The sequence below is a fragment of the Thunnus maccoyii genome, chromosome 17, assembly GCF_910596095.1.
Source record: "Thunnus maccoyii chromosome 17, fThuMac1.1, whole genome shotgun sequence".
Classification (NCBI taxonomy): domain Eukaryota; kingdom Metazoa; phylum Chordata; class Actinopteri; order Scombriformes; family Scombridae; genus Thunnus; species Thunnus maccoyii.
This window is the reverse complement of record NC_056549.1, coordinates 28857525-28881580: the sequence shown is the minus strand read 5'-3', so window position 1 is coordinate 28881580 and position 24056 is coordinate 28857525. Positions and strand designations below refer to the sequence as shown.

At 38.9% G+C, this 24056-nt stretch overlaps 1 protein-coding gene across 1 annotated transcript in view; it reads left to right on the top strand.

The window, feature by feature from the left end:
- lrfn2b (leucine rich repeat and fibronectin type III domain containing 2b) overlaps positions 1–24056 on the top strand; it is a 169716-nt gene that overhangs the window by 52307 nt on the left and 93353 nt on the right. The window contains exon 3 of the mRNA XM_042390854.1: positions 5428–5488. The gene's annotated coding sequence lies outside the window, so the exon portion shown is untranslated. The remainder of the gene's footprint in view (positions 1–5427; positions 5489–24056) is intronic.

Here is a 24056-nt window from a genome sequence, read left to right as displayed (position 1 = left end):
TTAGGGATGTGCAGAGGGCCCAGTATTTGTATTTGTATTTGTATTTGTATTTGTATTTGTATTTGTATTTGTATCTGTATCTGTATTTGTTGAGGCAGCAAAATTATTTGTATTTGTATTTGTATTCAAATAAAAGTGGAAAGAGGTTTAAAAATCCTGTTTTTGTTTTTATTACGCTTTTAATTTTAGAAAACTAAAGTGTTACAATAAGTGTTCATGAAGTGTTCCCTTGGGAGTACTTCATTTGTGTCAGTAGTTCAGCTTTATCTCTGGGGAACACCCCCAACTCCAGGAGTGATGTCCAAATAAGGAAATATGCATCATGTAGCAGGTGGATGTGACTCCCCTCATTGAGACCTGCTGATAAACATAACAGTGGCGCAGAGGAGAGAGCCTGAGATAGTGATGTAACCGACCTGTGCGCTGGTATTTAACATGTTTTTTTTTTCTTCCCGAAAACAAATAATTTTTAAAATATTTGTATGAAACAAATATTCGTAAAAAAACCCACTATTTGTACTTTGCCAAATAACGTATTTGTATTCAGGCACACCCCTACTAACTATACCTCTACATCAATCGAAAGCTATAAGTAATTATTTTGTGCTGAGAGCATACAGCCCCAACTTTAACTCACATATAGACATTCATCTATACTGAAGGGTAAAGGGTAAAATAGGAAAAAAGCAACACAGTCCTACAACTACTGTCGCTAGTCAAACTATAGCTAATGCAAACAATCATGATGAACTAACATGAGAATGATGAACTGATCCAGACAGATTCCAAGTTTATACAGTGAACACATTTGGAATAAAGCTGACCTTTTTTTTAACTTTCAACCTGTGTTCATTTTATTTTGGCCTCTTGGGGGCAGCACAACAAGCAGTATCAGCAGCATCATTGACATATTTTCACATTAAACAGCTGATATAACTAACTTTTTATCAAACAGTTGCTTCTACACATCCAGTAGGCACAGAACAACATTAGTATTCATTTAGAGTCATGTGCAATATTCACTCTCCTTTAAGCTCTGGTTTGATCTCCACCAAGTCTTGAGAAAAATATCTTGTTCTTTAGCTGCTAAATGATCGACTATGTTCACCAGCTTGCTAGATTTGCTTGTCTTTCAACCCAGAGAGGCCAGTGCAGCTTTGTTTTTCCTCCTTCCAAAATCTATAATCCCCATTTATCCTGAGTAATAATAATAATAACTTCTGTCATATTATCGTGGGGCATTCTCAGTGCCAGGCAATACTTTTATTTTATGTAAATGTACCTTGATTTTATATACCACATGCAACTTTTATAATCAACCCATTAAAACACATACTTTATATAGACAATGCACAGGGAAGACACATTGGTTATGGAAACATATAATACAATGAATTTGTGCATATCATATACACACTGAAATAAAAATTCAACCTCATCTGCCCTTGGCAGCATATCTGGGATGCTGTGTAGTAAAATCTGTACAACAATATTTGGAGCAAGAGGATGAGAGGATGTGATTGGCTGTTCTTTGAGCTCATTCCATCTCATTCAGTTGAGAGCACTTGTTTTGTTTTTAAATTAGATTCAGTGTTTTCTTGAGAGCATTTTCATATCTTGCTTAGGGCTCCACCTAGGCTCGAGCTGGAACTGATGAAACAGCACAGCAACAGTCATAGTATCCCCTCCTACATGCTCTGATCTGAGAAAAGTGAGAGTGAAGACTTGTAAGAACACTCTGTACATGTGCACGCAACCTAAACCCCCCCCACCCCTCCTCAAAATGACCCTGCTCCTTTGTTGTTTTTGCTTTGTTTCACTGTGTGGCTGCCAGTGACAAAAGTTCATTTCGGCCCGTCAGGAATAATAAGCATGCATCACGCTCAGATTAAAACTTAATGTGCTCTTGCCGGCTGGCTGCTTGTCAATTGAATGGCCAAAGCAATAGGAGGCAGTGCAGTGGAAAGCTAAGTGGATCTGCTCCCTCTAGTCTGAAGCCCAGAAAAAGCTTGGAGCCTCTCCCCAAGTCAGCCGCAGACACTTGTTTGCCCTGCAGCTAGTAATACATCATAAGTGCAAACAACTTGTCAGCTACTTCAACCAGTTACCAAATCATTGCTCTTCGTCACGGCTTCTCCTGCGAGTTGTATGCATGCAAATTTCTCTCCAGTTAAATTCTTAGTTGCAAATGGATTCATTAATCTTACAGGGGTATATCAGTCACTTTCAGTGTGAGAGAATCGGCAAGTGCGTACACAGGTATTTGTCTTAGTGACACTGCTGCAAAGAAAATTAAGTTGTTATTGGTCTCATTGCTCTCATTGGCATCTGCTGATAGCTGTGCAAATACAGATGTTTTAATGTTTATTTTCACGTACAAAATACTGTATGTGAACACGAGTCACTGGTGACATTCACAATACGTTTATAGTATAATCAAAGGGACTGAGTGGACATGTCCCCATGGCTTTTCACAATGTCATTTTTGTCCCCAACTTTAAGCTCTGAAGTATTTGGGTTGCTGTCAGTTAAAATCATGCATTTTCAGCATTTTTGACTTTTTTGTGGCATTATGCAGCCAGACTTCAGACTTGGACTCATGTCAGGCCACAAAAAATGAGGACTTGGACTTGACTGCTGTGACACATCCCTTAAGACATTCAAGTCTCAAGTCCTGACCAAATGATCCCAGAACAATGAAAAACAGATTTGAAAGCAAATGTATTCATATCATTGTAATAGCTAGGGGCGGCTGTGGCTCAGGAGGTAGAGCGGATCGTCCACTAATTGGAAGATTGGCGGTTCGATTCCCGGCTCCTCCAGTCTGCATGTTGATGTGGGCAAAATACTTAACCCCAAATTACTCCCGATGACTGTGCCATCCATGTGTGAATGGTTAGTTTCCTCTGATGGGCAGGTTGGGACCTTGCATGATAGCCCCTGTACTATTCAGAGTATGAATATGGGTGAATGTCATTTGTAATGTAAAAGCACTTTGAGTGGTCGGAATACAAGTACAGTCCATTTACCATTAAGACTTGAAAGCTCAAGAAAAATAATTAAAATTGCTTTTGTTTGTTTTCTCAAACTACTGGTTCCAGTGATTAAGAATTAGTTTTCACACTCAATTTGGAATTGGCTCATGAAGACTTGTGATTGAGCCTTGTCTCAGATGACTTTAATTTGACTTGGACTTGCCCATGAAGGACTTAAAAACAGTATGAGGAAAATCAATCCATGTGGTACAAGTTCCATTTGCTGGAACTTGTACCACATGGTTGAAAGGTCTAGAAAAAGTTAGTAAGTAAACCTTGAGTTTAGAATTGTATCCCAGATGTGTTCCCAAGATGAATGTGTATCTCCATGATACATTATATTTCCTAAGAATGCTGAACATCAAATAAAGGCAGGACTGTTTTTGAAGGTAGAATCAGCCTTATCCTTTATTTTTAATATTAAAACTGAATAGGGTTAATGCATTAATAATAATACAGAAATGTATATAGTATTTCTAATCATTTTGTTAGACTAACATTATCATGGAATGAACAATATAAACATAAAAAAATTGATTGATCAATACACGTATCATGATACATGATACGTGTATTGATATGTCTGAACATATGTAATGACTCATGTATGTGTATCCAAAAACAGAATATATATATAGAGTATAATATTTATTTGTTATATTCTTGTTTTCTCCTGTTAGATGAAGCTGACTTTTCAGATATAACAGAGCAGCTGTGGAAACTATAACTGACTCATGTTTGCATGATTTGATGATTTGTCTGTTCATGTGCATTGTAAACATACTTAATGATTAGCAGGCTGTAAACTATTTGTTTGATAGAGCAGAAATAAAGATTCACCATTTCACTGTTTATGTTTTTCTCTGGCCTGTGATGCACATTTTAAAAAGATGTTTACTTTCATTATTCCCTACATAAACACGCCGGAGCCAGACTAGCAACTCTTTTAAAGCAGCTTCAGAGGTTGACAGGCAGAGTAGAGATGTCGTCGCCGTGGCAGCAGTGTCAAACCACCTGAGTGACTGAGGACAGCCCTGTCAGCAGGCAGCGGCACGGCTCACGCTGATGTTTATTCATTTCCCAGGCGGTGGCCTATATATAGGCCCCGACGGGGAGAGATGCAACACAGGCACAATGGCATCTTAAGGCAGAGAAGAAAACATTCTCAGGATTGACTGTCGCTTGTAGACATTTTATATTTCAATATCTGGCCACTCATGGTTGGAGGAGTACAAGCTGGCTTTTATGTTGTGCATGTGTAATTAGTTACAACAGTACAACACTGTTTTAAAGCATGTAGTGCTTGCAAGCTACTCAGATTTGTATTTTAAAAAAAACAAAAACAAGGAACAAATAGGGGTGACTTGAATTATTGAGATTTGCCAAGTCAAAAATTAGGTCATCCACATCCACACATTTTAACTGTGTTGTACTACCAGGACAAATGGTAGGTATAGGTCTGTTTTTTTTAAGGGAAAACAAGAAAAGTAGAAGGACACACATTCTCTTTAAATGGTATTTTCTTTCTTTCTCAGCCTGTCCAGGGGTTCAAACCCACTTCATGACCATTGAATCTGTTTATAGCCCCAATTGATGGGACAATGCACCTCTCTATGAAGATTTTTCATAGTGTTGTATCATTCTTATTGGTTAAAACTGAAACAACTCAGAAGATAATGAAATACTATTTTGCAAATTCAATGCATAATAATACAAGTTGTCTTTAGGTAAAGTGCCAAAGTGTGCCAAAAATTAGTGCCAAAAATTCAATGGTTCCAACCTCTCCGATGGCATATTTGCTGATTTTCTTTGGCCTTTATGATAGTAAACTAAATAATTTTAAGTTTTGGACTGTTGGCCAGATAAAACAAGCAATTTCAAGACATCAACTTGGACTTTGGGAAATTGTGTGGCATTGTTAACTATTTTATTGACCAAAGGATGAATAATCGACAACAAATTGGCAGATTAATTGATAATGAAAATAATTATTAGTAGCATACTTAATCACAGCCTTGGACCCTCTGACAAGGTTCAAACCATTCAGTTTCACTTAATAGGTAATAGTTAATCCAATTATTTGGAAGTGTTATAAATACAAAATGTTGGTTTTTGATGCAAGTATTCAATCTGCAGAGCAACTTTCTGGTTCAGCTTTGACCTACAGTATGTGTATCTACTGTAATGCTCAGTGCTGACTCATGATTCCAGCTGCTTTCCACACTGACTGCTTTAATCGTTTACACTTCACAGATAAACACTTAGTTATTCATAAAATAAAGCAGCCGTCATCTGACATTTCAACTGCTGTTAGCTGTTAGCCTTTTCTAGTTGGGTTAAACAGGACTTATTTATAACCTGATAGCTCATGTTTGGTGTATTGTTCTTACAGGGATGGCCCTGAACTCTGCTGTGAAGCTTTGTCCCTGCACAAACATCTCGCCAATTAACAGGTGAGTAAAAAGTTATTACAGCTGACAGTTACAATGGGCAAAACTTTGCAGTAAAAAACATATTTTCTTTAAAGGGGACTACTTATCATTCTGATAACATGGACCAAGAAGAGTTTTAGTAGAACTTTGAAAACTCTGAGTGGATCATTACTGTGCTGGATGAGATTTGAGTTGCACGTTGGATGCAGAACTTCAAAGTAAACTTAGGATCTTACCGTTAATTCTGTTAACACTTCCAGACTTAAGTTTGTTCGTGTAGGAATTAGAAGCTATGCCCTGACTTTATAATGCTCCACAGAGTGCTGGATTTGAGGGCTTATCTGTGAGGGATGATAAGTTCTTCCAAAACTCTGGACTTAATGGGTTTTCAGGTGGTGTTTTGGAGCTGGGCAGAGCTGCTGCGGCCTCTCATGACTCAGTGTGAGGAGACAGCCTCAGGCATTTGCTAGCAGTTAGCAGTCTAATCCACACCACTGATGGGCAGTGTGTGTGAGGCTTTAGCCGGACCTGATGAAGGAGAAACTCTTACAGGCCGAGATGACCATGACCTAAGTAGGCAGCCAGCGAGGCAGCGGATTGAGGTCACATCAGCCCTTCCAGAACCAACAAAACTTAATGCGGCTGGCTCGGCTTGTTTTGTGGTCTTGTGGTGACTGGACAGTTTTCGGTTAGTGTCGTGCTTGTGCTTGGAAGCAGACAGGAGAAGCTCACTTTTTATATCCACATGACAGCTATAGCCTTTGTTGCATCTACTGGAAATGTGTGAAACTTTGTGTACTGTCTTCCTGATTTCTGCAAACACAAATCAGGCTTTCGGAATATCATTTGCATACCATGAGGAAACTGCAAATACAGATGCGGAGCAGAGGAACGGGACATCTGTATTTCTGACAGTGATACTAAATTTGCTCTTTTGGTTGACAGCCAAAGGCCCATCAGGGCTCATTGAGCTGCTTTGTGTTGTTGTTTATCCCTGCCAAAGAGCCGCGGTGCAGGCTCCCTGATCATCTGACAGCTTTCAGAGACAAGAGGAGGAGGATCCGCTGAGATTACTGACTGTGTTCCAGCAGAGCCCCCAAGAACCCATACTGTGACGCACCACAAGTCATTAATCCATTATTTATACCATCTACAAACATCAAAAAGGTTTTCTTGGCCAAGTGTCATGGGTGTATATTGTATTCTTGAATGCAATGACATGGGATGCTTCATAATCAATGGGGCATGCAATTCCAGGGGGTCTCAGTATCCCTTCACCCTACAGCAGCAACACACAGAGTGGGGGACTGATATGTGATGCAGCTGGTTAGATGGAATTGAACTATCTTTGATCTTTTGCCACTGAGTGTGACCTTTTATGTCTGATTGAGTAGTTACAGTTCTTTTCACTGAATGTTTTCTTAAACGAGTCATCATTCTGAAGTCATTTCCCAGAAGTCAAAGTTAGTCTGTTCTGTGTTGTTTTAGTCTTGCCATCAGGTGGATTCAAGAAATGAAAAGGGATGAGCAATGCTGAAAAAGTTATTGCCATTTAAAATGCAGTGGTGGAAAGTAACTAAGTAGATTTACTCCAGTACTGTACTTAAGGACATTTTTGAGGTACTTGTACTTTACTTGAGTATTTCCATTTGATGCTACTTTATACTTCCACTTCACTACATTTCAAGGAAATACAGTGGAAACCACTTATAGTGATCACAGTTACAGTGATCAACCGCTTATATGGATCAAAAAGCTCAGGACAGAATCATTCCTATACAAATGCTGTTTAAATAATTTTCTTATAGTAATCATGTAGTCCTCTTACAGTGTTCATTTTGGGTCTTTTCATACATGAAAACATATGGGAAAAAATGTAAAACTATGGTAATTCTATTATTATTTTATTATTTTATTTTTTTATTTAGTGGCTGCAGCACCATTATCAGGCCTTGCAACGTACCTCCATAGGGTTGTGTAGAGGTGCAGGGTGTGGGTGTGTTTGTTTGTAACCACCATGAAACAATCAGAAAATAATGTTTTATTCTTCTCACTCACCGGCTTTCTGACTACCACTGCTCACTCTCCTCATCCACTCTCTAGCACGCTCGACCACTGCTTCTCCCTCTCTCTCTCTCTTTCTCTTGTCTTTTTTAAAATGAGTGGGGAAGCCATCAGCAAAGCCTAACTTTACTTTTAACATTATCAAATGAAGAGAAATGTCATCCTCTCTTCCTAGAAATGTCTTTGTCCTCCCTCATGGCAGGGTTACAGCTCTAATCAGCCTGATTGCCAGCTGTGACAAAGCAGCGTTACGGGTTGCATTTCTCCAAAAGTTGATTCTGGTTCAACTTTCTCACCCTACCCTGGCGGCCTAAACACACAACCCGTCTGCTTCTGTTGGTTACCTGAGGCTGGTGCTGCGTGCACATTAAAATCATGAAGGGGAAAAGAAAGTCTCTCAATGATAAATGTAGTCTCCTTGAAGCTTATGACAAACCACCAAAATCGAGCCAATGAGATGGAGCAGCGAAACAACAAGCATTTGAAACAGCTGTTCTGTATTATATATAACAGTCAATAAAATTCAGTAAATAGTGAAGCTGCCCGTTTAATTACTTTATATTCATGTAATAAATATACAAATGTCAATTAGATGGTAATCTGCATGAGAAATGAAGAGAAAGGGAAAAAATCTCTTATAATAATCATCCATTTATAGTGATCAATTTGACCCGGATGGATGTGATCACCATGAGCGGTTTCCACACACATTTCCAGTATCTGACAGCTACAGTTACTAGTTATTATTCAGATTACAAATCTTACATGAAATAACATATGATGAGCTCATAAATTACACTACATTGTTAAAGATTAAACCAGTAGCTAAATAACTGAAAATTGTCCAATCATTCACAAAGAAGCAAAGATTTGAGAAAAGTCGGAAAAATGAATTCAAATGTGTATCAGACCTTTGTTCGTCTTTCCTCTCCCATTAATCATCTCATGACCCTTCATTTGTATCTGGTGACCCTTTGGAGGGGCCCGCCTTTAGGTTAGGAACCACTGGACAAAACCAGCTAACTGTATGTAATGTGCAATACCAGTCAAAAGTTTGGACATACTTTCTCATTCAAGTGAATGGGAAGGTGAAACTTTTGACTGGCGCTGTAGTTGAAACTAGCTCTACCTCAAACAGCTACAACAGTTAAATGCTGCTTACACACTGATGCTTCAGTATTAACAATATATTTCATTAAATGTATTAAATATATCAGTCACAGGGTCTAATACTTTTATTATTAATACTTAAGTAAATTTAGCTGATAATACTGATGTACTTTTACTTAAGTAGCATTTTAAATACAGGACTTTTACTTGTAATGGAGTATTTTACATTGGTGTATTGCTACTTTTACTCAAGTAAAGAATCTGAGTACTTCTTCCAACACTTTGAAAGTGCAGTTGAAAGTGCAGACAAACAGCAAACATGAGATGATGTATGACATGCTGCAAAGTTTCATAGCCATGGTATGGATCTAAACCAGTAGGCTAATGGGACCTTTGTTCTTGAGACTGGTGGCATAATTTGGTGATTAGAGCAGTCACAGATTTTATGATGTTTACCCTGCCAGTCCAGGGATTTGAATCATTCATTTTGAATCTGCTTGTAGCCCCTGTCATTGGGACAATGGGCGTAGTGGTTGTGATGATAATTATGAAGGTTTAAAAGTTGTACCATGTTGCTTCTGTATATCATAACTTTTCAAATAGTGGTCAAGGCTTTTATTTCTGTCACCCGTAGGGAGAACCAAAACCTTATTTCTAATCCCCCTTGTATTACATCTCTATTATATATTATATCATACAATATTTTATTAAGAAGCATCCCTGTTTCCTGATCTGCTCCTATTTTAATTTGCTATTAATGCAAACTCAACACTTCCACCATGTTTATCTGTCGTCATGTTAAATTCAATATAATATACATTCCCAATGCACTCATTTCAGTCAATACAACAAAAGTCACATCATACTCACTTTCTCTTTTAAACGCTATTTATTTCCAGTTGCTTCTTTTTTGTCCTTTTTTGACACTTCACATTAAAAGCCGTTCAGCAGCTCAAACATCATAATCCCTTCCTTTATAGGTCTGCATTTAATGTGAAACATCTGCATGAAGTGATGGGTTTCATTGACAGTAGCTTAACGGTGACTGAAAAACATCAAAGTAGAAGTGAGTGGAATTATTTAGTCAAAGAAACATTTCTGTCACAGAGAGGAAGTGAGTATGAGCTGACCCTGTTGTACTGATGGAATTAGTACTGTGAAAATTATTAGTAGTGTTGTAGAAACCATGTCAGCGATACAGGTAATCCCCCTCAGTGTATTTTATTCAGCCTTTAGCAAGCAGCCTTTATTTGTTCCAGGCTATCATTTGAGACTTCAGACATTACTTGAATACTGGCTTTTATTTGAGATGACAATGCCAGATAAAACAGAAAGAGAAAAAAGCTGTAATAGGACCTGAGTATTTGATGTTTTTGAGACTGAAGCTGCTGACTGACAACTCTGGGTCAACATTCTGTAATAATAAACTCTAATAGTAAATGGCAGCTTCTTACTAGGATGTTGCTGCCTCTGTAAACAAAAAAGGGGCTTCAGAAAGCAGCGAAGTGCATTTATTTATCTAAAATAAGCTGCAGATTATTACTATAAGAGGATGAAATAAAAAGCTGTAGTTAGAGAAGCGCTTTGCTCTGATCAGGATTCCAGCTTTAGTCAATATTTAATGTGTTCTTTACGGTGTGCAAACCAAGCTCCTCAGTTGACTTCCTCTGGTTGTCTGTGTCCCTCTGGCTGCTCTGCTGAAGGTCGGTTAGACTCGGAGGTGACTGGCAGCAGCGTGAACACTCCCTGTAGCCTGTGGCAGCGGAGGTGTCGCACTGACAGAGGGCCTCATTAAAAGCACGTTCCCCAAAGACCGGTTTCCCCTATGGTGAGAGAACAGACACCTGGCTACTGTGTCTTTAAGCTCAATCGATTTCTGCTGCTGCTGACCTACAATCCTAAAGCACAGCATGCTGATTGCTACCAGTCAGTGTGCAGGGTGCCGCATATGGCAAACATACCAAACACTCTCAGTCTTACTGTTTTTACTGCCTTATATTGCAAAATGACCATGGTACATCAAGTGTGGGTAGAGAGGGTGGTAATAGGATTATTGATCAATACTAATGATTCAATTACTTCAGCAAGTTGTTTCAAAGCTTGCTCTCTAGTCCAGTGACAAGGACAAAAGGGCAAAAGGTTCTAATTATTCCAGATTTGTCATGGTGATTTACCTGTTCATTAAAGCAGTGATTCCCAACCTTTGTTTCCCCAGCGTACCCCCACAGCACTATCAGAAGAGCTCAAGTACCCCTCATTGTGCTCATTGTTCTATAGATGAGACCTGCTCAAAGAACTGTTCAATAGTTTTTGACCACAGATAAAACACAGTGGCTGTGGTGGAGTCTTCACACATGTAAATCCATACAAGACATATTGATCCTGCAGCTAGTCATATTTAGGCTTGATCTCTTGGTTCCTACCATTTGGCGTGGCAGAAGCTGGACATTTCAACCATTTATTTGCTACTTTAGGTGTATCAGTGTTGACTTTTCTGATAGTGTACGCATACTGTACCCCTGGTTTGGAATCACTGCAGCAGACACGCCAGCGTCAACTCTTCTTACATGAATATCTTACCTCTATTGAGAAAACGTGACATTTTTTATATCACTTACAGGTCATACAGGTTGAGAAAAGTAGTACTGTTGTTGCATTTCCTCATGGTTGTTGTTGGGGGTCTACAGGCTTGTATTGGGGCATGAAAGGATCAGTCTGGTGTTTTGTTCCTTTCAACAAATCTCATGAAAATACTAAAACTAAGTAAATTATGTTAGTCATTCTCTCTACACTTTCTGACTTCCCTACCCTGTCGGTAGCTCTCAGCCCCAAGCCCAATGGTTCCTCCTGAAGACATACATCTTTAAAAATTAGTCACAAACAAGTTAGACCTCAACCATAGATATATATGGATATATAATTGCAAAGAAATTGTTTTTGTTTTTTTTGTTTTTTTTTAAATATATTTGAAAACACAAGAGCACAGGATTAGAACTTGGAAAATGTTTTGTTCTTTAAAGGAGATATTCAAGCAGAAAACATGGTGTGCTTGGTTGACAGGTGTCTAGTTTATCATAGTCAGCCATGGTGGTTTCCAGAGCTTATTGCACATCATATCAACCCAGGCCCCCCTTAATCAAATTTGTATTTAGTCATTTCCACAATGGCAACAAGCTGAAAACCAGTAGCCTGATAATCGGACTGAATTCATTCATTCAGTCAGACATCATGTCAGTGGCTTGTCTTTTGCAGTGAGGGATATATCCCACTGACGTCATTTTCAGTTGACCTGGATGCTGTGGAAGCTATAGCCAGTAGCAGTTAATGTTTTTTGCAGTGATTGAAGAAATCTGTTGACATAAGACTTGTTATTTTGGTCAGTTGACTCCTCTCTCCTCCACACTTGTTGCCATTTTTCTGGCTTGAACTTAACAATCATAACTCCTATTAAGACATGTTTTACATTATCACAACTGTGTTTTACCACATTGTCATCCATTATCTGTTTATAAAGCAGCCTCCTATAAATTACTGTTTATGTGCTGATTACTAATGATAAATAGGAGGGGTTGAAATAAAGTGTTACCACCATTCTTACACTTTGTGTATTGCTTATTGTATTGTATCTGTTTGAAAAGTGCTATACAAATAAAGTCTGATTGATTCCTAATCCCGCCTACAAAGCTCTGATTGGCTCGGTTGTTTTTCCAACTGGGAAAAGCAGCTGTCAATGAGGACAACACCAGATTTATTTGAAATACTAAAAAAACACCTAAGGTGTGGACGTCAGGATAAGGAGAGAGGCTTTGTTCAGCTCTCAGCTCACTTTTCTGTTTCTTGCTGCTGTTGCCGTGCAGATAATGCCCTCTCATTGTGGCTCCACAGTGCTGATTAGGACTGGCAGTACTACAGTGTTCACAGACTGTGAACAGGGGGGAAACTGTTCAAGGGCAGCTAATGTATTTGTTTGCCGTACATAATCCATAGAGGGCAAGTAATGTGTTTAGCATAAGAACACAGTAATGTGTTTAGCATAAGAACACAACAGGGAACATAGAGTCTTGTTATGGTCTCTGGCCACATAGAGCGTCCAGCCTGATGATGCTATACAGAGATGTGAAGGTTCTCCATGCTGCTGTGAGAGTGTATACTCATCAGACTGCAGCTGTGTGTTGATGCATGCTGCATACTGTACTTGCTGGCCGCCTCCAGTCGCAGCTCTCACATAAAGAGGATGTGGAAAGTAATAACAGTGTATAGGTCAGCACCTTTAAGTTCATGTCTGTGATCAAAGGCACCGCTGTGGACTGTAAAATCCCATCTCCTATTCCCTCATGTCCACAGACGTTTCTGATTACGAGGGCACTCTTTTCCACACAAGAACTTATTAATAATTTACAAGATATTTGCATGCACTCACTAATAGAAGGCCTCCATTCCGTGTTTGTGCTGCATCTACTGTACTGTATATGTCCTGCATTAGTGCTTAAGTGGCTGCAGTCTGTTTTTGAGTGGATGTAAAAATGTGAATGTAGGAACACAAAACATTGTTTCCCCCCCCCCCCCCCCCCCCCCCCCCCCCAAGCATGTTGAAGATATGTAACAGACACAGGGGTGATGACAATGTAGAAGAGATGACTAACCTTAGGGGACCCTGTTCACAGATTGAAATGATGTGAAGTGGCAGGCTTTTTTGCCTCTCTCCAGCTTGCAGGCATGCTTGCATTGAGCATGTAATTGATACAATTGGCTGTGATTGGGCAGCATTTTCTCCCATCGCTGCTACAATGACACACAGTGAAGAAGTTCATTCCCCAGAAATGTGTTTAAATACATCGTTACTCTTCTTCAAGTCCTCACAGCCCGTGAAGCCATTGATCATAACCGTCAAGTATGAGTTGAGTGGAGTAGAATCGAAATGAGAGTGATTGTGACACAGGTTGATGCTTATATGCGTCAGACAGCATTTGGATAAACCTGTCACTGGGCTACCTTTGAATCTTTGAGTGGTGCTGGGAGGCATCTGTATGTTTTCTGAGGTTCAATTCAAAATAAATAGTAATGGAAATAGTTGGTGCTGCAAGCTTAGTGAAGTACTCATGAGCTACTCAATGAATTGCAGTGGCTAACCACTAACACCTTAGCCAGGTGGGAACATGCTAGCACTTTTCAGTCACAACAGCTCTCCAATCTAGTTGGCGCTAACTGCCAGTTAGGAAGCCAGCTTGGTTGTTAACTGGACTCAAATTCAATACAACAATACAAATATTTGTACCTTCAACTCTTGTATCGTAACTGACTACAAACCATGCTTTCTGTTTTTGGAGCACTTTATACTTTGGCAAAGGTGGGTTGTATAAATGGTGGTGCAACACAGCTAACATGATAGCTTCCTCTGTTTTGGACTCTCTAGCTGTGCGTTTCTTTTGCATGTCTGGGTTCGCCACAGTTAGACGTTTTTGAAAGATTGATGCAGATTTACTTCAAGCAGATCTGCTGATTGCAGTGATTCCATTACACTGAACTGATTTCCATCTGAAATGTCCTGTAGTCCAATCGTTCCTGTACAGGCACATCAAAGTTAACACCTTTTTGCTGGTATAGCTTCTAACTGAATAGCTGAATAACACATTTGTGATCAGAATAAGTAATAAATAGAAGTTTAATTCTCAAAAAACAATTGTTTGGTGTACAAAGTTAAGTCATGGCACTCAAGCTCGCTCCCCTCTTTTTTAAACATTGTGTATCTGCAATGTTGCCGTTAGCTTGCTCAATGATGAATATGACTGAGTTTATTTCATGTTTCAGGGAATTTAAAAGAGTTAACTTCATCAACAGACATTAAAAGTAGTTCTCTTAGTTGCTCCCATGGTCCTGATTCTTATTTAAGATACATTATGTTATATCTTTTGCTCTGCAAGGTAATCAAAAAACAGATGTACATTATGCAGATTGTCTGTGATGTACATTGTTTTCTTGCAAGGCCATCAGACTGTTTTAGCACTTGGCCTGTATTTCAGTGACTGTGATTAAGATTCAGCAGCAGACAGAGAAAAAAAAGCTGTTGCAGAGTCATTGCTTAGAAGAGATTGTGTTGCCTGAGCAGGTGTATCCCAGGGGAAACTTACCCATACATCTTCATAAGCATCAGTGCACCAGGGCCTCCAATCTCTATGTGCTGCTGCAGATTTACCTGAATAAACAGCGCTGTCCAAGTTATTCATTGCAGCCCAAACCCTGACTCTTTCTCCCTACTGCAGCTGTGGATTTGACTCACAAATCTCCACATCACCATTGTATCTATAGTGACATCATAACGGTCAGCTGAAGAACTGTCTGTGCACAAATAATGTTAAAAATCTATAGAAACTGTTTCAAATAATGTAGTTTAAATGTAGTGAGTTTAGTTTAATAAGTCACATGACAATATCTATTCGTCCAACTTTCTGTGGTGGCCAGTATATGTTTGAATGCTGAAACTAATGGATGGATGGAATGGAAGTCAAGGTTCATTCTTGACCTTGGAAACAGCAGTTGAGATCTCAAGGTCCATTTAGTAGCTGTTCTGGAGCTTTCAATCATATCACATGATTTGCCATAAACCATTAAAAGTGGGTGGGGTTTAATCATTTTTGGCTTTGTGTACTGTATCTGATATTTTATCACAATGAGAGTTGTGTTAATCTGCAGATTCTCTCTTCATTACCAATCCATGCATTATATATTTCACAGGTCAAAGTTCAAAACGAAATGAAAAGAATGAATTTCAGTCTGACCACACCTTAAGCAGGTTATGTTTGGAGTTATATTTGCCTTGATTGACAAGTGTCCCATCTCACTGAGCTGTGGTGTTTGCTGCTGCTTTGTCCCTCTTTGGTTCAATCAAAGCTTCGCCCCAGTTCCCAGATGTGTTTTTCTGGCTTCAGCCAAGGTAAACCTGGCACCTCAATTCTGGCACATTCTTCCACTTGGTATTTGGTCTCCTGCACTGTTTATGTGTGTTAATCTTGACTCAAAAGCCATTTATACAGAATCTTATCTCAACATTGCTGTTCATTGCAAAACATAATACTATATAAATCTTCTTTTACTCTGCTTTTTGGCTATGTATTATCTCTGTGTTAGTCATTCCTTGTTTCTAATTATATTCTCATTTATATCAGCCTTCTTTTTTTACTTTTTTTATACTAATGTTTGTATCCTTCCTATTTTATTTGCCTTCCTCTAAAAAGCACGTATTACACAACCTCACTATGAAATTTTGAGAGGAAATTATCACAACTGATTCAAGTTTCAAAACAAAAGCTATGATTGCAATACATCAGAGTTTTTTTTATATTTTACTTAATGCTTCACTAATCAATATTTCCATGTGAACAACTGATCAAAAGACCATGTGTAATGTGAAAGGAGCTGCTTTGTAGTGATGAACTCATAGATAATTATTAACAGCTCAGTTCACCTCAGCTCTACAGAGTCTTTCAACTCATTGTTCTGGTTTTACAGCCTGAAAACTGCTGTTTTCAGTGAGGGAGCTCTGATAAACCCACTGTACATGTTCAGCACCAAACAGCAAACAGAAAAAGTTAGCGACTAGCTAGTGGAGCATTTAGCAGCCAGAGCACCCAATTTGACTGTTATCAGCATATGGATCATCACACATCTGTCCCAAATATATGGGCTATCAGGGTCCTACTAAACCTGCTAGTAGGTTCAGGAGTGAGCCAATGTTGGTGGATCCCTGTAGGCGCAGAAGGCCTGTTATCAGGCATATGCTGTCACATGACTTTCAAGTTTCTCTGCAAAACAACAAAATGACTGCCATTCCTTTTATTCTCAATGGAAAATACAATATATTCTTTAATTAGAAAGCTGTTTGCTGACATGTTCATCATATCAATTTTTTTGATACTATATGTGTTTTACAGCCTGCCCCCTAATTTGCCAATGAAATAAATTGATGCTGCTTTAAAAAGAAATGTGTGAAGAGACAGCCCAATCAAGTTGTACAGCTAGTGTTTGATTTTGCTGATAGATAAATAACACCAGCCTCAACTAAAGTTGATACTTTGATTTTACATAATTTATTACACAAATTGGATATTTATTTATTTACTTACTTACTTACAAAATAGCAATGATCAGGTGTGAACCATTACATACCTAGCCAACGTGTTGACATTATGTTTTCATTAGCACTTTAGAAAGTATTACATTTATTACTAAATAAATGTGCCATGTCTGTCAAATTCTGTTGAGACAGCCAACATATACAGTATTTTCAAATGCATCCACTTACTCATACTGTAGCTTTTGCTACAAAGCTATAAGAACAGACAATATGGCTGCCGAATGGAATGGTAAATAACCTGAAAACTCTCTATTCTCTTTTTCCTAAAAGTCATATCCAGCACAGCATGAGAGAGTGCAAAATGTTTGCCTCTGTTACATACATTACATAAACAGGACTCTCCCATGGTGGTTGATGGGTTATGTCAGCATTTCTTCTTCTGTGGTACCACCACAGCAGCAGATCTGCAGCTGTACTTTATTTTTAGCCTGCTTATAAACCTTATTGTACAATAGTGATTCATAAATGCATTACTTAAATGTTTTAACTCCATCAGTGATTTTTCAATTCAGTTTCATATATTCATACAGCCCTTCTATCCCACCAGCAAGATGCAATGTGTTCAGTTCCATGGCTTAATACTCACATACAGTACATGTACAGTAGATGGTATTGTTTTGTATAAATCTACGATATTACATGCACAGGAGATAATATCTAACTGTTTTGGGGTAGATACTTTGAATAATCAAGCCACTTACTTAGTGACTCCCCTGAAATTGTGATGAGATTACATTACTGTATTATGAGAGTGTAACAGAGAGTAGCAATTCGGTTTCTGTTTGTCTACAAGTTCATTCTCTAACATAAATGTGTGGTTGGAAAAACAAGGCTGGCTGGCAGTGGGTTGTGTGTGGGGCTTACCTCCAGTCAGCAACAGCAGCTAGCTCCAACCAAGAGCTCCACATGAGCGGCCAGCCCAGATGGCGTCGGTAGACAGTTCTTGTTCGAGTTTTTTTGTTGGTGGTGGTGGTTGGTCCCAAGACGAAACAAAGCTGGAGGTAGACGGCTTGCAGTTTTAACAGCTAAAGACAAAAGTTAATCCGGTGTTGAGTCTCTCACTCTCACAGCTGTTCAGTGCCAAAATCACTTTCAGATGCTGCTACCCAGAAGCCTTATCATACCTGGGTCACCGGGTTAATTGATAAGCCCCGCCCACTACCAGCCAGCCAAAAAGAAAGGAGGAACTGCTAATTACTACTAAAGAACATACTGCTCAACCTAACAACTGAAAAAAAAACACTCTATCTCAACACCTTAATGTGTGAGAAATAGGTCAAACACCAGCACATCCTGAATACAAGTTTAAAAAAATACTGTAGCATTTCAGAAGCAAATATTCTACATTCTCCTCCCCAACCCCAGCCCACCACTTCGTTGAGTAGTGTACCTCTACTTTTGGTATTTTAAGCACAATCTTACAGTGTAGTATTGGTACTTTTATTTAAATAAAAGCTCTGAATACTTCCTTCTTCATTGTTCATTAGGCATGTGAACAAAAAAAATGTAAAAAATACAAAAAACAAACAATAAAAATCATGAATTCAATGATATAAAACAGAAATTAAGCCATATCCGAAGGGACTCTGGTGACAGCTAGTGAGTGTGAGCTACAGTAGTTGGTTGAAGGCCATATATGTTCACATATAGGCAGTGTACTTAGAGGGGGTCTGGATAAGAAGAGCAAGTATGACATTGGTGTAATGAAAGCTTATCTGTGAGGGAGGAGGGTGCGTGTGAAAGACCGCTAGCTCTCCTTGAGTTTCACAGATTGTGATATCAGCAGTGGGAAGCAGATACGGTGTGTGCAGGGTAATAGTGTTGGCTCTGCCCCAAGGGAAGGATTGCGTATCGCAGTAATGAATTGCAAGGGAGACAACCCTGGGGGATCCGCTGCCTCATGTGAACACACATAATGGATATATATTGTGTTCCCTTTAGGCATGTGGGCTACCTAATTGGCAGATGGATAGCTAAATTCTTGCTCTTCATAGCAGACCAAGCAAACAAAACTGCACACTATTCCAAACTAGTGTGTCCCAGTCTGGTTCCTCCTGGCCTCATTTTGTCTTTAACTGTTTTGCCACTGTCACATGAGTTTATTGTATCTGTTTATTTTCCCTACTGGGGGCATCATGACCCTAAAAAGTACCATACCCTTATGTAAAAGAAGAAAAAGTTGGAAAGTTTTACCCAGGCTGCATGGGAGAAGATAACAAGGGACCTAGCTCATGTGTCAAAGGATGCAGATACATCTCAGCCTTTTTGTCTAAACAAAGTGAGATTTCTGCAGTAGTTTTGCTCTAATAAGTGGAACTGGATGCAATGAGCTTCATGTAAGAACCACTCGTACACACTCGTAGTATCCACAGGGGGAAAACAGTTGTTTGGCTTGAGAATTAGAATGCCTCCATGCAGATTAATTCCCTGATTGTGCCCTTTGACCACTTAGCTCTTACAACAAGTCCTCAAATTAAACCACAAAATAGATCATTTGTAATTGCCTTCCAGAACGACACACACACGCCTTATTTGATTTGACGCCCATATTAGTCACTGCCTTCCAAAATATCACAAATCAATACTGTAAAAATAAAACCTTTTTATGATCTGATTTCTGTGATTAAGGTTTGGTTAGGTTTATTGATAAAAATGACATGGTTAAACCTGCAGTAACTCACTTTTTGTCCACTTGTTTTCAGTGGAAACGAGTTGTGAACACAAGACTGACATATTATCACCTTTTAAGTTGATATGTTGAACTTGTTAGCAAATGGTTGCTTATTTCCACATCCAGCAGTTACGAAGCAACATTATCATTCAACTGGAGTTGTGTTTCTGTCCACCTGGTGAATGTAACTCCAATATTCACTCTCTTTTAGCTCTGTTTTTGCTCTCTACCTACTCCTGAGGGAAATATCTGGCTCTATAGCTGCTTAATGCTCCACTATGTTCACCAGCTAGTCTTCAGCTAACTGTGTGTGTTTGCCGTTTGCTGCTGAGCAGGTAGTGTACAGTGGCTTTTTGGAGCTTTTTCTCTGAAAACAGCTGCTTGCTGCGGCCCAAAGCGACGCTATGAGAGCACTGAGAGTTAACCAAAACAATAAAGTAGCAGCCGGACAGATAAACAATGAGCTGAAACTCACTATAAAGCTCCGTAAAACTGAGGGGAGTGACAACTCTCTCATTACACACTGTCATACTGGTCATGGTTAAAAGAAAATGTGTCAGCAAGAAACGGCCAAGAGTCATATTTACACTAATCAAGTAGTTATTTTTGCCTAAACCTCCTCAAACTTCAGTTATAGTAGTGTAAGATCAAGAACATGTTTGAAACAAACAATATTGTCTTGCTGATCAGATTGCACGAAATGTGTTTTTGTAAGGCAATGAGAAAAAACATATTTTGTTATTGAATGTGGAGGACCTGTTGCTCCAATGTCTTCCCCTGACATCTTATAAGAGGTTAAGGAAGGCTGCTCCAGGATAACCTTTTTTATGCAATAAAAGTCAAATAGTGTTTGTCTATATGGACTAAGAAGCTGCACAAAGATTATCTGCTGGCAAAATGACGGGAAAGCAGCACCATTAAAAACTTTGATTCATGCAATGTGTATCTTAAAAGGAAACTTCAGTATTTTTCAACTGGACCCTATTTTCCCATCTTTTTGTGTCTAAGTGACTAATGGGGACAACAATTTTTGAAATTGGTTCAGTATTGAGTGAGAGTGCAGCAGCCAGCAGCCGCTAAACAGGCTGCAATGTAATTCTTTGCAGCAATAGCACCCCATCAATGTTCGTCCATTAAAAGTGCTTGTTTTTACCACTGACAGGCTCAGATTGTTATTATAAGTATCTGATAACACTGTGGAAAGGATCATACAGAGAGGTAAAATGTTTTTCTTTACCTTTCACTTGATCAGCTTAATATTCAACCATGACTTTCTTTTAGAAAACACTAAGCTATGCTTTCTGTGCTCCAACACAACAGACTCCTCCCGGCACTCTTCTCTTCAAATCTGTCACGGCTGAATATTGAATACTGAACAACAACTCAACTCTCGTGAGATTTCAGAGCAAGACTTCGCTTTGAGTGAGACTCGGTGTGACACAATAACAAACAGACCAGATCAAGCAAAAGGTAAAGAAAAACATTTTATTTGGTCCTTTCCATAATGTTGTCAGGCACTCATAATAACAATCTGAGCCTGTCAGTGGTAAAAACAAGCACTTTTAATGGACGTATATTGATGGGGTGCTATTGCTCCAAAGGATTACATTGCAGCCTGTTTAGCGGCTGCTGGCTGAAGCGCTCTCACTCAATACTGAACCAATTTCAAAAATTGTTCCCATTAGTCACTTAGACACAAAAAGATGGGAAACTAGGGTCCAGGTTGAAAAATACAGAAATTTCCCTTTAAGGTGTTTTGTGGTATGAATTGTAAAGTGGGACAAAATATAGAAGGAGAGAATAGAAATGTACACAAATGACCACTGAAGCTGATTTATGGTTGTTGATTGACCCCTGTGGCAGAGGCAGTTGTGTCTGGGAGCAGCAGGTGGAACCTTTGAAGTACTGTTAAAGATCTGATCTGACAGGAAGCGAGTAGATGTGGAGTAGAGGTTTGAACCCTTCACATCATCAATTCCATTACAGCAATTATACCATGACAATGAAAACCACTTTAGTGACAGCAGCAAAGACTGTTATGAATTAAGAGATGTTTGTAAAGTGCATATTAAAGGAGCTGTCTTTTCAGCATCACAAAACCACATCACCACCCCACATCCCCACCACCACCTCCACAGATATTTCATCACTGACCCTTTTGTTGAGCTGACAGTATTATTACATTCTAACACTTCCTCCCATACAGCCTGGAGTCTTGTGGAGTCCACAGGGAGTGATAGCAGTTCAAAAATATGTTTATTGGTTTCCTCTACCAATATTTCCAGCTCACTTATTCTTTTACACTCTGCTGCTTTCTAGACTTGTGCAATATGTGTCTTAAATATCTCAACATCAGGCATTAGTGCATTAAGATAAACTCAACTGCAGCTGCGCCCATCTGCAGCTTGAGTTACATTAACCATTCCACTAAATTGAAAACACTTTTGTGGCCATGATGGTCATTTGTTATCGGTTTAGTAAATCAACCTCTGTAGCGGCTGTTACTTTAGCTCTCTACACTTATATATATGCAACAGTTTGCATGACCACAACACTTCAGCAGTGCATTCAAGATACCATATAAAATATGCTTTTACTCTTGTATCTTTTAACTGCCAGTTGACAGCATATATTTAGGACCTGACCCATGAGTAAACTTTAGAGTCCATGGATTACAAGTCAAACTGTGTATCACTAGTAAAAAAGGGTCACAGATACTCAGGGCAGGAGACTTGTTAGATGGAGCATGTAGTGAGGAGAGCATAAATGTTCGACAAGTCCTCCAAATTAAACGACACAATGTGTCGGTTGTATGAGACGTACTAATGATCTGAGGGGGGCTGCAGCTAACGATTTTCATTATTGATTAATCTGCCAATTATGAATGAATTGCTTGGTCTATCAAACACACAGAAAACATGACAAATGCCCATTACAGTTTCCTACAGGCCAACGTGATGTGATCAAATGTCTTGTACTGTCAGACCAACTGAAAGATATTCAGGTTACTGTAATGGTAAGGCAAGGGAAAGCTGAAAATGTTCACATTTAAGAAGCTGGAATGATGAAATGTTTTGGCATTTTTGCTTGAAAATAATTGATTATCAAAATAGTTGCAGATTAATTTTCTTTCAATCAAGAACCAATTAATCTACTAATCTGAATGTGACTAAATACTGTGAAAAGTGATTTGTAAGCTAAATCCCTGAATACAATCATTTCAGACACTTTTTTAAGTTGTCTGTCTCCTACATGTTTGACTGAATAGATGTGCAACACCAGGGGCGCATTTCAACAATATATGCACTGTATGATGGAACATGGGATGTTTTGCTAATAAAAACAGACACCATAGCTGTGACACAGGCATGAAAAGGCATGAGCCTCCAAGGACTCGCAAAGTTTATCTGCAATTTGTGAAACGTGACGCTGCCACAATTGTGATCTGTGTGTAAACAGTGCTCACAAAAAAACACCTTTGTGAAACAGGCCCCTGCTGCACAACATTATGTGATTTGCACGCCTCAACTGCAACCTTTTAGACATCAAGTCCAAACTGCTGGGTCCCTCTTACCCTCCATTCTCCCACACTGTACATGTTATTCCTATGCTGAAACACTGACTGGCCCCAGCTTTATAGTGCAGTCATTTGATTCATTTTTGTCACATATAAGTGCAAAAGAGAAATGTTGTCGACATTATTTTAATACTGAAATATCGATTACTTAATCTTGACACGAGAAGCCTTTTTAAGGTTGTAATAATGATAATTTTAACAATAAGAATAATCATATTAGAATATATCTGATATTTTAATGAAATGTAAATGAAATCTAGATATACATAGTTTAGAAAACAATCTTGCCATAAGGTCCATTTAGTAGTTGCTCTGGAGCATTTGATCATATCACTTGATCTTCATCAGCAGTTGTCATGGAATTGAAGACATTTAAATTTATTATCTTTTTCAGAGCAATGTATATACAAAATACATATCTATTTATTTGTATGTTTATCTTGCATGCACCTCCTTCAATAACAGCTCGGATGACTAGTAGTCATGAGAAACAGTGATTTAAAGCGTTCTCCTGTATCCCTCCAGATGACACACACTGCTTCATGTGACTTAAAACAAAGAGAATGCTTTTTCATCTAGTAGACAGTCTCCCTCCCTGTGCAATACATGGTCTGAACTGATGCTCATATTCTTCTACATCTTCATGTGTATACGGGTGTGAACAACAGAGAAGGCAAACTACAACGACAAACGCAGAAGACAATACACGTGAATCTGTGTCAGTTCTTCCTTTCTAGTTTGAAACACAAGCAAACAAACCTCTTAAAATACAAGCAGCGTCCGTGGCGTTGGTTTTTCAAGTGTTTGGCATCATGGTGTTCAAACACTTTAAAGCCAATTACTATAAAGCATTTCCTGAGGACACACACAGCTGTGAGTCAGCATGGACCCTCAAATCAAATTTAAAACTGCATGTTATGAAGAAACACTGCACTACACTTTACAGCTACAAAGAGAACAATAAAGGAAACAAGTAAGCAGGTCAAAGTAATAACCATCAGATCCCACAGTACAACTCACATTTGCAATTTGGGGG